Raw genomic sequence first — 15,638 nt, forward strand, 5'->3', positions numbered from 1 at the left:
TCCAATATCTTTGCCAAGAAAACCCCAAATGGAGTCACAAAGAGTTGGATATGACTGAAGAACATAGGAGAGACAGACAGACAGACAGAGCGAGAGTAGCAAGGGAGATACAGGCTAGAAAATGAAGAAAGAACTATTTGTTTACACCCTAGAACCAGACTTCAGGATTATTGATTTGCTTTCTACTTAAGATCAGCTCTTCCTCCTTCTCTTGTCTTTCCTTTACTTGTAGTTTCAAGAATTAATTTTATGTTCCTTTGGCTCAGCTAGCTTTGGAAATCAAGCCAAAAATCTCAAGAGCTGCACCTACTTCAGTGTTATTTTATGTTAAGTAGCTGAAAGATACAGAACATTCTTGCACCATTGGGAGTGGTTGCTGGGAACAATAATTCTAGGTTCCATTCCTATCTATTTTTCAGTAGAGTCATCTTTTAATTTCAAGCAATTGAAATTCCATGCTTCTGGGATCTTCTTTTCTTTCTTAGAATATTATCAGTGTTGTCCCAGTAGCCAAATTAAGTTCCTCCTTTTCCTGGGCTAAGTATAACAAACACAGCAGATGGAATTCTCTTCTTTTTTTTCTTCCTGAAATGCATTATCAGAGGGAAACCTACTTACCCTAGCAGAGGCTCCTGCTACCATTCATACAGCCTTATTTAATGTTGTAGGGGGGGCTTATGTGTGAGAGAGGGTGAGGAAACCATTTTTTCTTAATGTATTTTTCTAGTCTTGAATCTCAGAGTTGGAAAGAAAACTATCGGCCATATTCCAACCCTTGTCTGAACAAAGAATCCCCTCTACAACAAAATGAGGAGTGGTAATCTCACCGTTACTTAAAGATCTCTAGTTAGAGGGGACCTCCTATATCCAAGGTAGCCCATTCCACCTTTGGATAGTTGTAAGTATGAGAAAATTTTTCATTACGTCAATTCCATGTGTGCCTCTTTACAACTTAACACTCAGTACTCCTAGCTGTACTGTGTAGGGCCAAGCAGAAAAAAATCTAACTATTGTACATACATATGTATACAAACACACACATGTTTGTGTGTGTGTGTGTGTATTTAACTATGGGTTTACTCATATATAGCAGGGGAAGGACGCTCAGATAGCAAGGAATGATCCTCTAGGATAAAGCACTGATGTACTTAAGCATAGCTCCCTAGTGTTCCCATTTGTCTTAATGGTCTATGATCTAAATCCTTAGGGAGGGGCCCCAAGGACAGTCTCCCATTCTGGCTATTCTGTACCAAGGGAACTAGGAAGCCACATCAATGTCACAAGTCTTAGTCCTCTAAACCAATCTAATCTGAAGTACATTTTCAATACCTTAAAAAAAATTTGCCTAACTTGGAGGGGGGTGATAATTAAGCTACCACATCACACTCGTTGGTGGGAAGAGTTATGAGGTCATCTAGACACTTTCCACCAATTAAATAATTTTAATCTCTTTTCCTCATAGCAGCCCTTTGCCACCACAAAAAGAACTACTATAAATATTTTTGTACATATGGATACTTTTCCTTTTTAAAAAAATCCCTTTGAGATATAAACAGTGCTATTGTTGGGTCAAAGAGTATGGACAGTTTTATAGCCTTTTTGGAATTCTTTGAAATTGCTCTTTAGATACATTCTAGACTTTTAAAAAATATTCTAAATATTCACCTACATTCTAGGTGAACCAGTCCAACTCTACACTATCCTCCACTGTCCAATAACTTATTTTCTTGTCATTCAACTGATGATATCTTTCCTTATCCTTCACCCCCCCCCAAATTAAGAGCATTTGAAGAGAGCTCTCTATTTTCCTCTCCTTCTTATCTTTCATTCATCTAACTTTATTTCTCACTGTCTCCTTCATGCCAGTCTTTCATGATGAAGTGACACTTCTTCTTGCCAATAGCAATCCCTACAAATGTACTTTTGATCCCATCTTTTCCAGATGATTGCCCTTACTATGCTCCTCATTGTTTCTGCCTTCTTTAGTTTCACCATATATGCTGGCCCCCTCTATTTTGTCTATAAATACCCTTTAAAAAAGCTATCCTTAAAAAAATCTTTACTTTATCCTATTATTCCATCCAGTTATTCCTATACGTTTTTCCTTCCCTCCTCAGCTAAATTTCTTAAAGTCTACATATGTTACTCCCACTTCTTTTTGTCTGATGTTCTTTTTTTTTCTTTTGGAGGGCAATTGGGGTTAAGTAACTTGCCCAAGGTTACACAGCTAGTATTTTTTTGTGTGGGTGTTAAGTATCTGAGGCTGGAACCGAACTCAGGTCCTCCTGATGCCGGGGCCAGCACTTTACTTACTGCACCACCTAGCAGCTCCCTGTCTATGATGTTCTTGAGAGTTTTCATTTTGAGGTTCATTTCAAGAGGTGATCAGTAGACTTTTTTTTTTTAATTTCTACTTTCCCTTCTGGTTCTAATAGATCTGGGCAGCTTCCTTTTTATTTTTTTTAACCCCACTGCAACTTTTAATTAAGACAATTACATGTATTTCAGATTTAAAGTTAGGACTGGATGCTGCTGTTTCTGGAAGGAATTTGTGGGATAATCTAGTGCTTGGTTTCTTGAAATTTTGAGTCTTATTCCTCAGCGATAGGTTAGGGACCTGCCAGTTTTCAGTGCTCCCAAAGTGGTCTGTTGCAGGGCAAAGCGTAATAGCTGCTCCCCTGGTCTGAGCACTGCTAGTTCCTCACCTGGTTTGGGTTTGAGCAACAATAGAATGCTGCTGGACTCAGCCCCTATCAGCCAGTTAAAAAGCTCTGGACTTTATCCTGAGCTCCACTGTTCTTTGGGACACATAATTCCATGCACTGCTACATTTTCTGGTGGTTACAAAATAATCTTGCATTATTAGAATTTCCTTTCCATTCTTTATGAAGATCTTTCTCCTGATTGCTTATAGGAATAGTTGTTTCTGAATTGAATTGTTAAATTTAACTACTATGGGTCTTAGACTTTGCAGCCTTCATTTTTTTTTTTTATTTTATTCTGGATGTGATCTGCGGATTCTTTCAACTGCTATTTCATTTTCTGTATTCAGAAGTTCTGGACAATTCTCTTCTATTATTTCCTGAATTACGGTGCTAAGGTTTTTTTGTCCTGTCATGTTGTTCAAGGAGACCTAGGATTCTTAAGTTGTCTCTGTGCAATCTGTGAGCATGTTTTATTTTAATATTACTCTTTTTTCTTCTCTTCTTGTAGAAAATCTTTCACTTCCATGTATTTGCATTTCCAGTCAATTGTTCTCTCTTTTGTTTCTTTGGTGAAATTTGTCGCTGCAAATTGCAGTTTTTTCTATTCTTACCATTATTTTTGCCATACAAACCACACATTCTGCTCTCATAATTCTTATTTCTCTTTTGAGGCAATCAGGAAGTGTGTTGTATTTCCATGTTCTCACATCCCACAGGGTCTTCTGTCTCATCAAGTGTTTCATTATTTTCCATTGTTTTGCAGTGTTTATTCATAGATATCTGAACTCCTTTACTAGATCTGGAAGCTTTATTTCCTTCTCTTGCTGATGTTTTCACTATTGATTTGTCTGCTTATGTCTAAAGTATTTGAGTTTCTTCTTTCTCAGATTTTTGGTAATTTCATTCTTTTTTTTTCTTTTGATTTCTCCCTAATGTTATTTGTCTTTCATGCTTGAAGAGGACCATGACATCAGGAAGGTGATGCTATTACTTGCAAGTGAAGTGAGGGAGAGCTGTGCAAAGTCACCAGCCTTACTTTCTCCTCTGGAGTCATCTGGGTCCAGCAGCAAGATATAAATCAGGATGACTGGAGATTGTCCTGGATTCAATGGGAGACCTTGGCCTTTTAAACTAATGCCCATTAAGTGATTAAGGCTAGGTTGGTTGGTTAGTTGTTGTCCTTCATTCTTGAAGAGGACCAAAATGACATCACTATGCTAAAGTCAAGTTTCAATGTGTCCAACTGAGGCTGATCAGACCGATACAAACTTAGAATGCCCTATCACAGGTCAGGCACAAATAGTCCATGTGAACATTTCTGGTGAATTCTCCAGATTTGTGCATCCTGCATTTCCTTTAAGCTGTTTCAATTCTATTTTGCTCATTGAGCACAGTACCTTCTCTGATGTGGGCACATCATGCTGAGTGGTCCTGTACCAGTGTCTCCCATGTCACACAATCAATTTCAAAGTTCTTGAGAGAGACTTTAAGAGTGTCCTTGTATCAATTCTTCTGACCACTATGTAATGCTTGCCCTGTGTAAGTTCTCGATAAGATAGTCTTTTTGGCAAGCGTATGTTTTGCATTCCAAAAACATGACCAGCCCATTTGGTGTTGTGTTCTCTGAAGCAGAGTTTGAATGCTTGGCAGTTTAGTTCTAGTAAACACCTCAATGTCTGGTACCTTATCCTGCCAGGTGATCTTCAGAATCTTCCTAAGACAATTCAAATGAAAGTGATTCAGTTTCCTGGCATGGCACTGGCACACTGTCCAGGTTTCACAGACATACAACAACAAGGTCACCACAACAGCTCTGTAGACCTTCAGTTTGGTAGGCAGTCTAATACTTCTTCTCTCTCATGCTTTCCTTCAGAGCCTCCCAAACACTGAGCTTTCTCTAGCAATGTGTGTATCAACCTCATTAGCAATGTGTACATCCCTGGAAAGTACTCTACTAAGGTAAATGAACTTATCCATCATATTCAAAACTTCTCCATTTGCTATAACCAATGGTTCCCTGTATGGATGGTGTGGTAGTGGCTGATGGAGCACCTGTGTTTTCTTAGTGTTAATTGTTAAGCCAAAATTAGCCCAAGCAGCAGAGAATTGATTCATACTATTTCTCAGCTTCAGAGACTACACTGAGTGCACAATCATCTGCAAACATGCACCAACACTCTCTTCCCTTTGGTCTTGGCTTAGAGCCTTTTTAAGTTGAAGAATTTACCATCAGTTTGGTAGCTGATCTTGATGCCATGCTCATCCTCATTGAAAACATTTGACAACACTTTTTTTTATTAGGTAAAAGAGGTCACTCTTTGTCTCATTTCTTACCTAGCCTTAACTTTCATAGTTCCAAAAAAATCTATCTGGGAGGTGAAGACCCTCAGAGTTTCTGGTAAAAACAGAAACAATTGCTATTTACATTTATTCTGAGCCAATCTGGGCCCATATAATGACCATTAAGTGGGGTTTGGGTTGGGACCTATTGTTGGCTAATCAATGAGGGACAGAGTGATTTGGGTTTAAGGCATGGTCCTTAGGAAAGAAATCTAGCCTGTAAACCCCAAGATATCTTGAGAGGTTTCATCTGATCAAAATTTATATTCCTTTGGGCAGAGTACCCTTAGGTAAGGGTATGATTCCCTGTGTGGATAGAGAGAAAGGAAAGGGGGAGGAAGGAAGAAAGGAAAGAAAGAAAGAAGGGAGGGGGTGGCTGCTAACTGTATTGCCCAACTAGAACTGGACAGTTGGGTGCCCAGTGGGGCAGCCTGTACTACTCACATGTTTGTCCTTCATTCTCGAAGAGAATCGTGGGATCAGGAAGGTGATGCTATAACTTGCAAATGAATTGGATTTAAGTGAGGGAGGGCTATGCAAAGTCACCAACTTCACTTTTTCCACTGGAGCCATCTGGGTTCAGTGACAGGACTACTGGAGATGGCTCTGCTGATTTTCCCCTATTCACTTTCTGACTCCATTCCCTCTGATTGTGGTTTCCCTAGAGAGTAGATCTCAATTCAACTGAGCCTCTTCCCACACTAGGCAATTCACAATTCACTAACCTAGTACTCTGCCCCAAGTGACTTTTGGGTGATCAGAACTGGCCCCAGCTTGATGCTATGCCCTTTCCCTCTGGCTTAGGGGAATGCTGCACAGACTCTACCACTACCAGAACACACAGTGTCTTGTCCTAGCGATTTGACCCATTCTGTCTGTTCCTCAGTTTTCTGGCCTGGCATCAGCCATTCAGAACTTTTCTTTGCTGATGCTACAGAGTTGTGTACTGCCTTTCTAGCATAGTCCAGGAAAACTGCATTCTGGAGCTAGGGTCTCCATGGCAAGAAAGGCAGAACGGTAAGAAACAGGGTGTGCGGTTGGGTTTTGATACAAGTATTGGAGTCTGGCAGTGTGGGAGGTGGAGGAGGGGTGCTGGTCAAGCTCAAGGTCTCTGAACACTGGTTTAATTCATGTGTTGCTTTTTGTTTTCTTTTTAAATCTTTCTTTGGATTCTGGGTGTCCTGAACCATGGAGACAGATAAAGTTGCTTTATCTTTGGCACATAATTTTTGTTTTGGAGAGATTTGAGAGGTCATGTGGGCTCTGACAAAATGTCTAGTCATCTATCTTGATTCTTACATTAAGCAGAAGTCTTACAATAGTCTTCTAAGTGTATTCTCAGCCTCAAGTCTCCCTGATTCAATCCATCCTACATGTTGCTGCCAATGATCTTCCTAAAGCACAAGTCTGACCATGTCAGTCCTCTGCTCAGTAAACTCCAGTGGCTTTGTAATCCATCTAGTATCCAATATAAAATCTCTTGTTTGGCATTTAAAGCTCTTCCCAACCCAGTCCCTTGCTACTTTTCTATTTAAAACACACACACACACACACTCACACAACACATTCTTTCCACACAATAAACAGTCCAAACATACTGGCTGTTCTCCTTATAAGATATTCCATCTCTGGTCTCCATGCTTTTGCATTTGATGTTCCCCAAACATGGGATACTTCTAACCTCCACTTTATAGAATCTCTAGCTTCCTTTACACTCAATTCACATGTCACGGCTTGTAGAAGACCTTTCCCAATCTAGTCCCCCCAGTTGTCTGGGGATGTAAGGTTACCTTCTATCTACTCTGTATTTATCTTGTTAGTAGTCATTTTCATATATGTGATCTTCTTCATTGGAATATAAACTTCTTGATGGCAGGGACTGGTTTTACTTTTTCTTTCTATACTTAATGCTTACTTAGCAAAGTGATTACAATATAGTAAATGCTAAATAAATGCTTGTTGACATTGATTGCTTGATAGGTTATTATGAACTGACACAAAATATGTATTTTGAAAAATGTTTAAGTAGTTACAAAGTATCCAAAGGCAGCAGAGTACAGAGAATGGTTTTCTGGGCTTGTGTTTAGGAAAACCTAGATTAGAATGTTGCCTTTGTGTGAATGTGGGAGAATCACAACTTCTATGTGTTTCATACAACACCCCCACCTATCCCCACATCTTACTTATCTACTAAGCCATAGATGGATGCACAGAGGGAAACTCTCATAGACCTTTCCTATATCTATGAGCTAAAGTGGGAGAGGGTGGGGCATAGAGAACAGTGACATCTTTGCTGTGTGTGAAGTGAAAGATTATTCTAATCTAGTGTTTGCCAGTTTCACAGCCTGTTCAGTGCCTCATATCCTTTCCTCCATAAAGGAAAAGACAAAATAGTTAATGTAATGATAGAGCAGTCTGGATTCAGGAAAACCTGAATTTAAACCTATGTTTGCCTAAAAATCTATTTTACCCAGAACTCACACAAGTCAAGGACTCACATGGAGGTCAGAAGAAGCAATATAAGACACTCTTAAGGTCTCTTTGAAGAACTTGGGAATTGGTTATGTGACCCTGGAGAGTGGCGAAGGACCGTCCTGTCTCCCTCCCCAACCCTCAGCATGGCATGCCCTCATCAAAGAAGGTGCTGTGCTTTATGAGGAAGGCAGAATTGCAGCAGTTCAAAAGATATGTGAGATGTGCAAATTTAATGACATGTCCACTCTAAATATTCATGTGGACTATTTGTGCCCAGTCTGTGGTAGAGCCTACTGAGCTCATATTGGTCAGATCAGCCTCAGTTGGACACACTGTACCTTGACTCCAACCTGCTGATGTCATTTTGGTCCTCTTCAAGATTAAAGGACAACAACCAATCTATTGGTTGGCCCTATATAAATGCTAGCTAGTGGGTGGGAGGAGGAGGAGGAGGAGGTAAGGAAAAAATCTCTCAGCAGTGGTATTTTGAACAGATTAGTGGGATGCATAGGAAGCCAGGAGTTGGAATGGGGTAAATAAGGAATAGTTGATAGAAAATGGTTAGTCAGGCATTTGACTATAGAATAGATGGGATAGGCATTACAAATTTTATAAAGGAAATAGGGCATGCTTTAGAAATGAATGTGTATCAGTGACTAACAATTCTTTTGGGGCCTCATTATAGATCTTGGATAATATTTTTAAAAGTGCAAGTCACTTCAATTCCACTTACTAATAGGTATTCACACTGCATACTTTAGCTATTTGTAAAATTTTCCACTTTGTCAGGAGCTTTTCCTAAGCATCAACCTGCATGTAAGAACAGGTAGTGAACAAGTGTGATGCCTCCCTTGAGAGGCATCCATCTCAGCTCCAAAGTAGGTGTACTTTAAAAGATAATACAATGAATGTCCAAGAAACTGAACCTGTAAGGCTGGTTGGGACATCGGTTTGTACAGTGCTTACACCCAGACCTGTTCTTGGAATAATCAAGAAGTCAGTCACTTTCATAGAAACTTTATTTTGCTCATACTTAGCCTGGTTCCTTGATCTAATGTGGATTTAAAGTTGGAAAAATGCTATTTCTACTAGTCCAGATGAAATCAAAGAATATTTCCCTCAGTACTTATGGAAGGTTCAGAAGCCAGTAAAATTGATTTTGAGAATTTTAAAGTTTAAGAAATTTCCATATAAGCCAAGGGATTGGCTAGATGTGCAGTGTGTAAAGTGCTGGATCTAGAGTTGGGAAGACTCATTTTCCTGAGTTCAAATCCAGCCTTGGACACATACTAGCTGTGTAACCCTGGGCAAGTCACTTAACCCTGTTTGCCTCCGTTTCCTTATCTGTGAAATGAGCTGGAGAAGGAAATGGCAAAACACTCTAGTATCTTTGCTAAGAAAACCCCAAATGGGGTCACAAACAGTCAGACACAACTGCAAAATGACTGAACACAATAACATGTACATCAAAGTATACCCTATGTCAAATAGCATTTTTAGGGAAAAAAAACATCAATTTGGTTGAAAAAAATCAAATAAGTAATAGTAATAAACCCCCAAAATGTCAGGGATCTAGGAGTTTCTTTAAGTATCTATGATTTTTGCTATTGTTGGTTTGGATATCCCCTCCACTAATTAAAATCACAGCTTCCTCTTTCACCTTAGTAGATTGAGTTGCTGTGACTGAAAAAAAAATGATCACTGATGACAAATCTTATGGTAAGAAGCCTTTTCAAGCTTACATACATTAACAGACCCATATTTGAGACATTTCTATCCTGCGGGGAGCTGTCAGAATATGCCTCCAACTGGCAGATTTTCCAGAACCTAGAGGTCAGTTACACAGACAATGACAAAATTTTAGTTATTCAAAGTCTTTTTTTGGGAGACTTCATTTGTCCTCAAAATTTTCCTTTCTCTACACAATTATAGGGAATGTGGACAAGAGTGAAGATGTTGTAGCTTTCTCTCTGTGCAGTGATAGATTATTCTAACCTAGTGTTCATCAGTTTGATATCTTACTCAATGCCTTACATTGTCTTCCATAAATCAAAAGGTAGAGTAGTCAGAGAAATGGGTGAGAAAATGTCTCTCAGCAACAGCATTTTGAACAGGTTGGGAAGATACATAACCATACAAAGAAATAGGGCATGCTTCCTTTCCCCCCATATTTTAGAAATTAATGCATTTATATATTCCCTAAACGACTCTTGTGATCTTTTAAAATCACTGGACTTGGGAGATTAGAAGTATCCTCTTGAGATCAAGGCCAGTGTCTGATTTTACATATCAGGTCACTGAGGCACAGAGGTTAAATGACTCGCCCAAGATGACAAAGGTAGTAATGATGAAGCCAGAACTGGATTAAGGTTTTCTGACTTCCAGTTCTGTGCTTTTTCTACTATATTAGTATTTCTTTTCCCCCATTTAATATATATTTAGATTTAGATTACTGATTTGGGTGCATCCTTTGAGAATCATTCCAAGGCAGATTTATGTAAAATTTATTACTTTCAATAAACCATTAATACAGAATGCTATTGATATCCATAAAAATGTAGTTAAATTGTTGGAATTATTCTAAAAGACTAAAAATATCTATATGCCTTTGACCCAAAGATTCTACTGTCAGGCATTTAACACAAGAAGATCAACAAAAACAAGTAGAAAACCCCCAAGTAATCAGAAATATTTGTAGTGGAATTTTTTGTGGTGACAAAGAACTTTTTGGAGTTATGCTTGTTACTTCAAAACATTAAGTTTTGATTACTTTTGAGTGATTGTTCCATTTACTTTCTGGTTGTCATTGTGTATGTCGTTTTATAGGGAAATAGTTCTTGCTTAGAAGCGTTTGATTGGATTCCCTAACATTTCTGGAAGGGAAAATGTCTAAGGATTGCTTGGTGAGTAGCCTATTAATTTAGTATAAGGTATGGAAGTTTCCTGAACTGGGTATAGAAGTGTCCAGAATAGAGCAGAAAGGTTGCTAGGTAAGTAGTGGAGGTAGAGGAAGGAGGGAGGAGAGGGGCAGATTAAAAGCAGAAACAGCTTGCTACAAAGGCATAAAGCAGTTTCCAAACTCAGAGAAGTTTAATTTCTTTGTAACTACATGTGCCTCCCCACCCTCCACCAATCCAAGAAAAATAAAGTAAAAAAGTATGCTTTAACCTGAATTCAGATTCCATCAATTCTTTCTCTGGAGGAGGGAGGGGAGAGAAATCACCTTCTTCCTGTCCCCTCTTTCAATTCTTTGCTGAAAGTCCAATGAAAAGAAATTGATGAAGGTGTCATAAAGGCAAAGGTCTCTAAAGAGAACAAGCAAAAAAAAAAAAAGAACAAGTAAAACTGTTTCTGCAGTTTTTATACCCTGACTGAAAGTCTATCCTTCTTGACTCAAAGAGTACATCCTCTTAATTCTCCATATCCAATCATTCTCTGAACAACTCTCCAGTCACAGGACTAATCAGAAGATGGTAGCATTAGTGTCCCAATTTTTCTACATGCTCTCTACCATTTGTCATTTTCCTTTTCTGTCATGTTAGCCAATCTGCTAGGTGAGGTGGTATCTCAGAGTTGTTTTAATTTGAATTTCTATAATCAGTAGGGATTTTGAGCATTTTTTTCCTGTGACTATTGACAGCTTTTATTTTGCCTTCTGAAAACTTGTTCATATCCTTTGACCATTTAGCAATTGGGTAATGGTCCGTATTTTTATACATTTGACTCAGTTCCCTATATATTTGAGAAATTAAGTCTTTATCAGAGAAGCTTGCTGCAAAATTCTTTTTCTCAGCTTTCTTCTTTCCTTCTAATCTTGGTTGCTTTCCTTTGAATTTTGGCTGCATTTGTTTTGTTTGTGCAAAACCTTTTTAATTTAATATAATCAAAATTATCTATTTTACATCCTGTGTTCCTTCCAATCTCTTGTTTGGTTACAAATTCTTCCCTTATCCAAATTTCTAATAGATGAAATATTCCATGCTCCTCTTTTGTTCATATCACCCTTTATGTCTAAATGATGTACCCATTTTGGCCTATATTTGTATATGCCATGAGATATTAGTTTATACCTAGGGTGTGCCAAACTGCCTTCCAATTTAACCAATAAATTTTGCCAAATACTGAGTTTTTGTCCCAAAAGCTTGGATTTGGGGCCTTTATCAAACATTAAATTACAATGGTCATTTACTATTATGTATTGTATACCTAATCTATTCTACTGATCCACCCTCTATTTCCTTTTTTTCTGTCATGAAACAACTTTATTTTAAAAATACATATAAAGATTCCTTCTTTAATATTGATTAGAATGCTTTTTAATTTTACATTCCCTTATGAATGTTAGCAGCAGTTGTCAGGCAAAGGATGGATGTGCACTTGTCAGTGAGGGTATAGAAGTAATTCCTAGGCAAGTATAAGTTGGATTCCATGGCCTCTGATATTCATTCAAACTCTTAAAATCTGTATAAATTGAGTATCTTTGTGTCTTAAAATAATTGCAAAACTTGCTGGTTGCCAAGGGGACAAGTGTATTCAAATTTCCATTGACAGGAGAACCAGATAAGGAAACTAGGGAAAAATGGAGATAAGGAGAAGGGAGAATTCTCATTCTCTTTTCACAAAAGGAAATTTCTTTCTTCCCCCCACTAACAGTATTTTATTTTTTCCAATTACATGTAATGATAGTTTTCAACATTTGCTTTTATAAGATTTTGAGTTCCAAAATTTTTTCCCTCCCTTCCTCCCTTCTCAAGACAGCAAACAATCTGATATAGGCTATACATGTACAATCATATGAAACATATTTCCACATTAATCATGTTGTGAAAGAAGAATCAGAACAAAAGGGGAAAACTATGAGAAAGAAAAAAAAACAAAAAAAGAAAAAGAGAAAATAGCATGCTTTGATCTGCATTCAGACTCCATAATTCTTTCTCTGGATGTGGATAGTATTTTCCATCATGAGTCTTGGAATTGTCTTAGATCATTTTATTGCTGAGAAGAGCTACTGTATTTCACTACATAATCATTGCCACTGCAAAATTGTTGCACCCTTTGGGAAGGGGGGAGGGCAGTTAAAAAAATTAGTTTGTGTCATTGTATCATGTAATTGTTGCATAGTATAATTCTGTTCATCACACTGCTTAAAAGGTAAATAGCAGCAATGTATTCACCAGTGGCATGTGGATATGCATTTATCTCTCACTCATTGGGACCCACAAGTCTAGAATTCTTAGCATAAGCTCATTGTCAGTATTGTCTCCCCCTCCCCCATTTTAAAAAAATGTATTTACTTTCAGTTCCATAAGCTTTTGAGTTCCAAATTTTCTCTCTTCCCCCCCCCCCACCATGGCAGTATGCAATCCAATATAGGTTCTACAAATATCTTCACATTAAACATTAGTCAAGTTGTAAAGAAGAATTATAACCAATGGAATGAACAATGAGAAAGAAGAAACAAAACAAAACAAAAAAGAGAGAGCAAGTAGTTTGCTTCCATCTGCATTCAGACTCTGTAATTCTGTCAGTACATTTCCAAAAGCCAACTTGCATGGTTTCTTTAGAGGGCTGCAGTACTATTGGTATTGTCACTCAACCCAGTGAAGAGCTATAGGGGGACCTGCCTTGAGCACATCACATGATATGGTATCTTCCCAATTTTAATGTATATTCATCAATAGTCTGTGCATCTTAATCTTGCACCAAAGATAGTTTAGTAATAAATGATTTTTAAGAATATTGGCACAACATTTTTTTTAAGTTGTACCCTACTTTTTGGGGAAAAAAATTGGGTGTTAAAAATGTGGTAAAATATGGTAAATCTATCAAAGTTGATCATCAAACACTCTTGCTATTATAATGTTCTCCTGGTTCTGTCCACTTTACTCAACATCAGTTCATGTAAGTCTTTCCAGGTTTTTCTGAAATCTGCCTGCTCATCATTTCTTATAGCACAACAGTATTCCATTATATTCATATGCCACAACTTGTTCAGCCATTCCTGTATTGATGGGCATCCTCTCAATTTTCAATTCTTGTCCACCACAAAAAGAGTTGCTTTAAATATTTTTGTACATGTGGGTTCTTTTCCCTTTTTTATGATCTCTTTGAGATACAGACCTAGTAGCTGGAACAAACGGTATGCAGTTTTATAGTCCTTTGGACATAGTTCCAAATTGTTCTACAGAATGATTGGATCAGTTCACAACTCAACTAACAATGCATTAATATTATAATTTTCCCACACCTCCAACATTTATCATTTTCTTTCTTTGTCACATTAACCAATCTGATAGGTATGATGTAGTACCTTAGAGTTGTTTTAATTTGCATTTCTCTAATCAATAGTGATTTAGAACATTTTTTCATATTGATTATAGCTTTAATTTCTTCCTCTGAAAACTGCCTATTCAATTTGACCACTTATCAATTGAGGAATGCCTTGTATTCTCATAAATTTGATTCAGTTATCTATATATTTTAGAAATGAGGCCATTATCAGAAACACTGAGAGTAAAAATTGTTTCCCAGCTTTCTGCTTTCCTTCTAATCTTGGTTGCATTGGTTTTGTTTATGCAAAACCATTATTTAATGTAATCAAAATTATCCATTTGGCATTTCATATGTTCTCTACCTCTTGTTTGGTCATAAATTCTTTCCTTCTCCATAGACCTGAAGGGTAAACTATTCTTTGCTCTCCAAATTTGTTTATGGTATCACCCTTTATGTCTAAATTCTGAACCCATTTTGACCTTACCTTGGTATTTAGTGTAAGATACTGGTCTATGCGTAGTTTCTGCCATGCTATTTTCCAGTTTTCCCAGCAGTTTTTGTCAAATAGTGAGTTCTTATCCCAGAAGCTGGAATCTTTGGGTTTATCAAGCAATAAGTTACCGTAGTCATTGACTTACTATGTCTGGTAAACCTAACCTATTCCACTCATCCACCCCTCTATTTCTTAGCTAATACCAGATTGTTTTGATAATTACTGCTTTGTAATACAGCTTGAGATCTGGTACTGCTAGGTCATCTTCCTTCACATTTTTTTCCATTGATTCTTTTGATATTCTTGACCTTATGTCTTTCCAGATGAATTTTGTTATTTTTTGTATAGCTCTATAAAATGCTTTTTTTTGGTAGTTTGATTGGTATGGCACTGAATAAATGAATTCATCAATTAACTTTTACAACAGGGAATATACTAAGAAGGGATAGTTAAGAACACAAGTTATAAAACATCTCCTTTAAACAGGGGCAAACTCTTCCCTCTGTACAGGTTCCTGGGAATAGTGGGCTCAAACTTTAGATAATGATGTTAGTGAGGTATGTTAGTAAATCTTGGTAGAGAACAAACCCCAAAACTGGAAACAGTTTTTGAAAGAATTTTATTAGGTCATTTGGCAAAGGAGAGGGCTGGGAAAAGGTGTGGCTCTCTCCTCAATTCTTAGTGACTTTACCTGATAATGAGAGTTCAGACTAGGGCATAAGGACATTTGCCTGATTGGCCATAGGTAGGCAGTTGACAGAACTGAGTAGTTTGAGATGTATATCAGCAGGTAAGTATAAACATTTAAATTTGGGAAGTTCAAAACACAAGTTTTGAGTGGATCCAAAACAAGACTTGGGTGGGATCTAAGCATTACCTTCAACCAATCATCTTCCCTGGAGGGGCTCTGACCTCTACAGTAATTTTGAGTTAGACAATTTTCTAACTTAATCTTTCTAATTTTTTGAACAAAATTAATAAATAATAATATTTTGCCCACAGGCACATGTGTAGAGAACTTGTAGGACCAAGGGGCATCTCAAGACTTCCAGCTCGGGAGTCCTTTTCTCTCCATAAGGAGTCCCCACCAAATCTGCCTGGGATGGGGCAGCAGCTGTACATACTTACTCTCGGTGCTGAGAAATATCCCGCCTGATGTACTGGATGCTCACTGGGCCCATTTGCTGCTACTGCTAGCCTCAGGGGTCTTTGCTATCTATTCTGGTTGTGAGGGGGATTTCTGATAGTTCCTCCAACTTTTCGAAGCTCACAAGGTCGTCACCTATTCAGTTCTGTTTCTCTTTCATTCCCTAAGATTAGGAAAGAAGAAACAGAAAAGAAGGAGCCTGTCA

General features: G+C 37.8%; 1 long non-coding RNA gene across 4 annotated transcripts in view; it reads right to left on the reverse strand.

Moving 5' to 3' along the window:
• LOC138174985 (uncharacterized) overlaps positions 1-15,638 on the reverse strand; it is a 49,743-nt gene that overhangs the window by 32,175 nt on the left and 1,930 nt on the right. For 2 of the 4 annotated variants that reach the window (XR_011171841.1, XR_011171840.1), the window contains exon 3: positions 10,689-10,825. This is a non-coding gene — a long non-coding RNA (uncharacterized lncRNA). Of the gene's footprint in view, positions 1-1,681; positions 4,420-10,688; positions 10,826-15,638 lie in introns of those variants that run through there. The other 2 variants (XR_011171843.1, XR_011171842.1) reach the window with 2 other exon arrangements.

Source organism: Petaurus breviceps, unplaced genomic scaffold (assembly GCF_028583685.1).
Source record: "Petaurus breviceps papuanus isolate PSGF00001 unplaced genomic scaffold, PetGlider_PUasm1.0 76, whole genome shotgun sequence".
NCBI classification, from domain to species: Eukaryota; Metazoa; Chordata; class Mammalia; order Diprotodontia; family Petauridae; genus Petaurus; species Petaurus breviceps.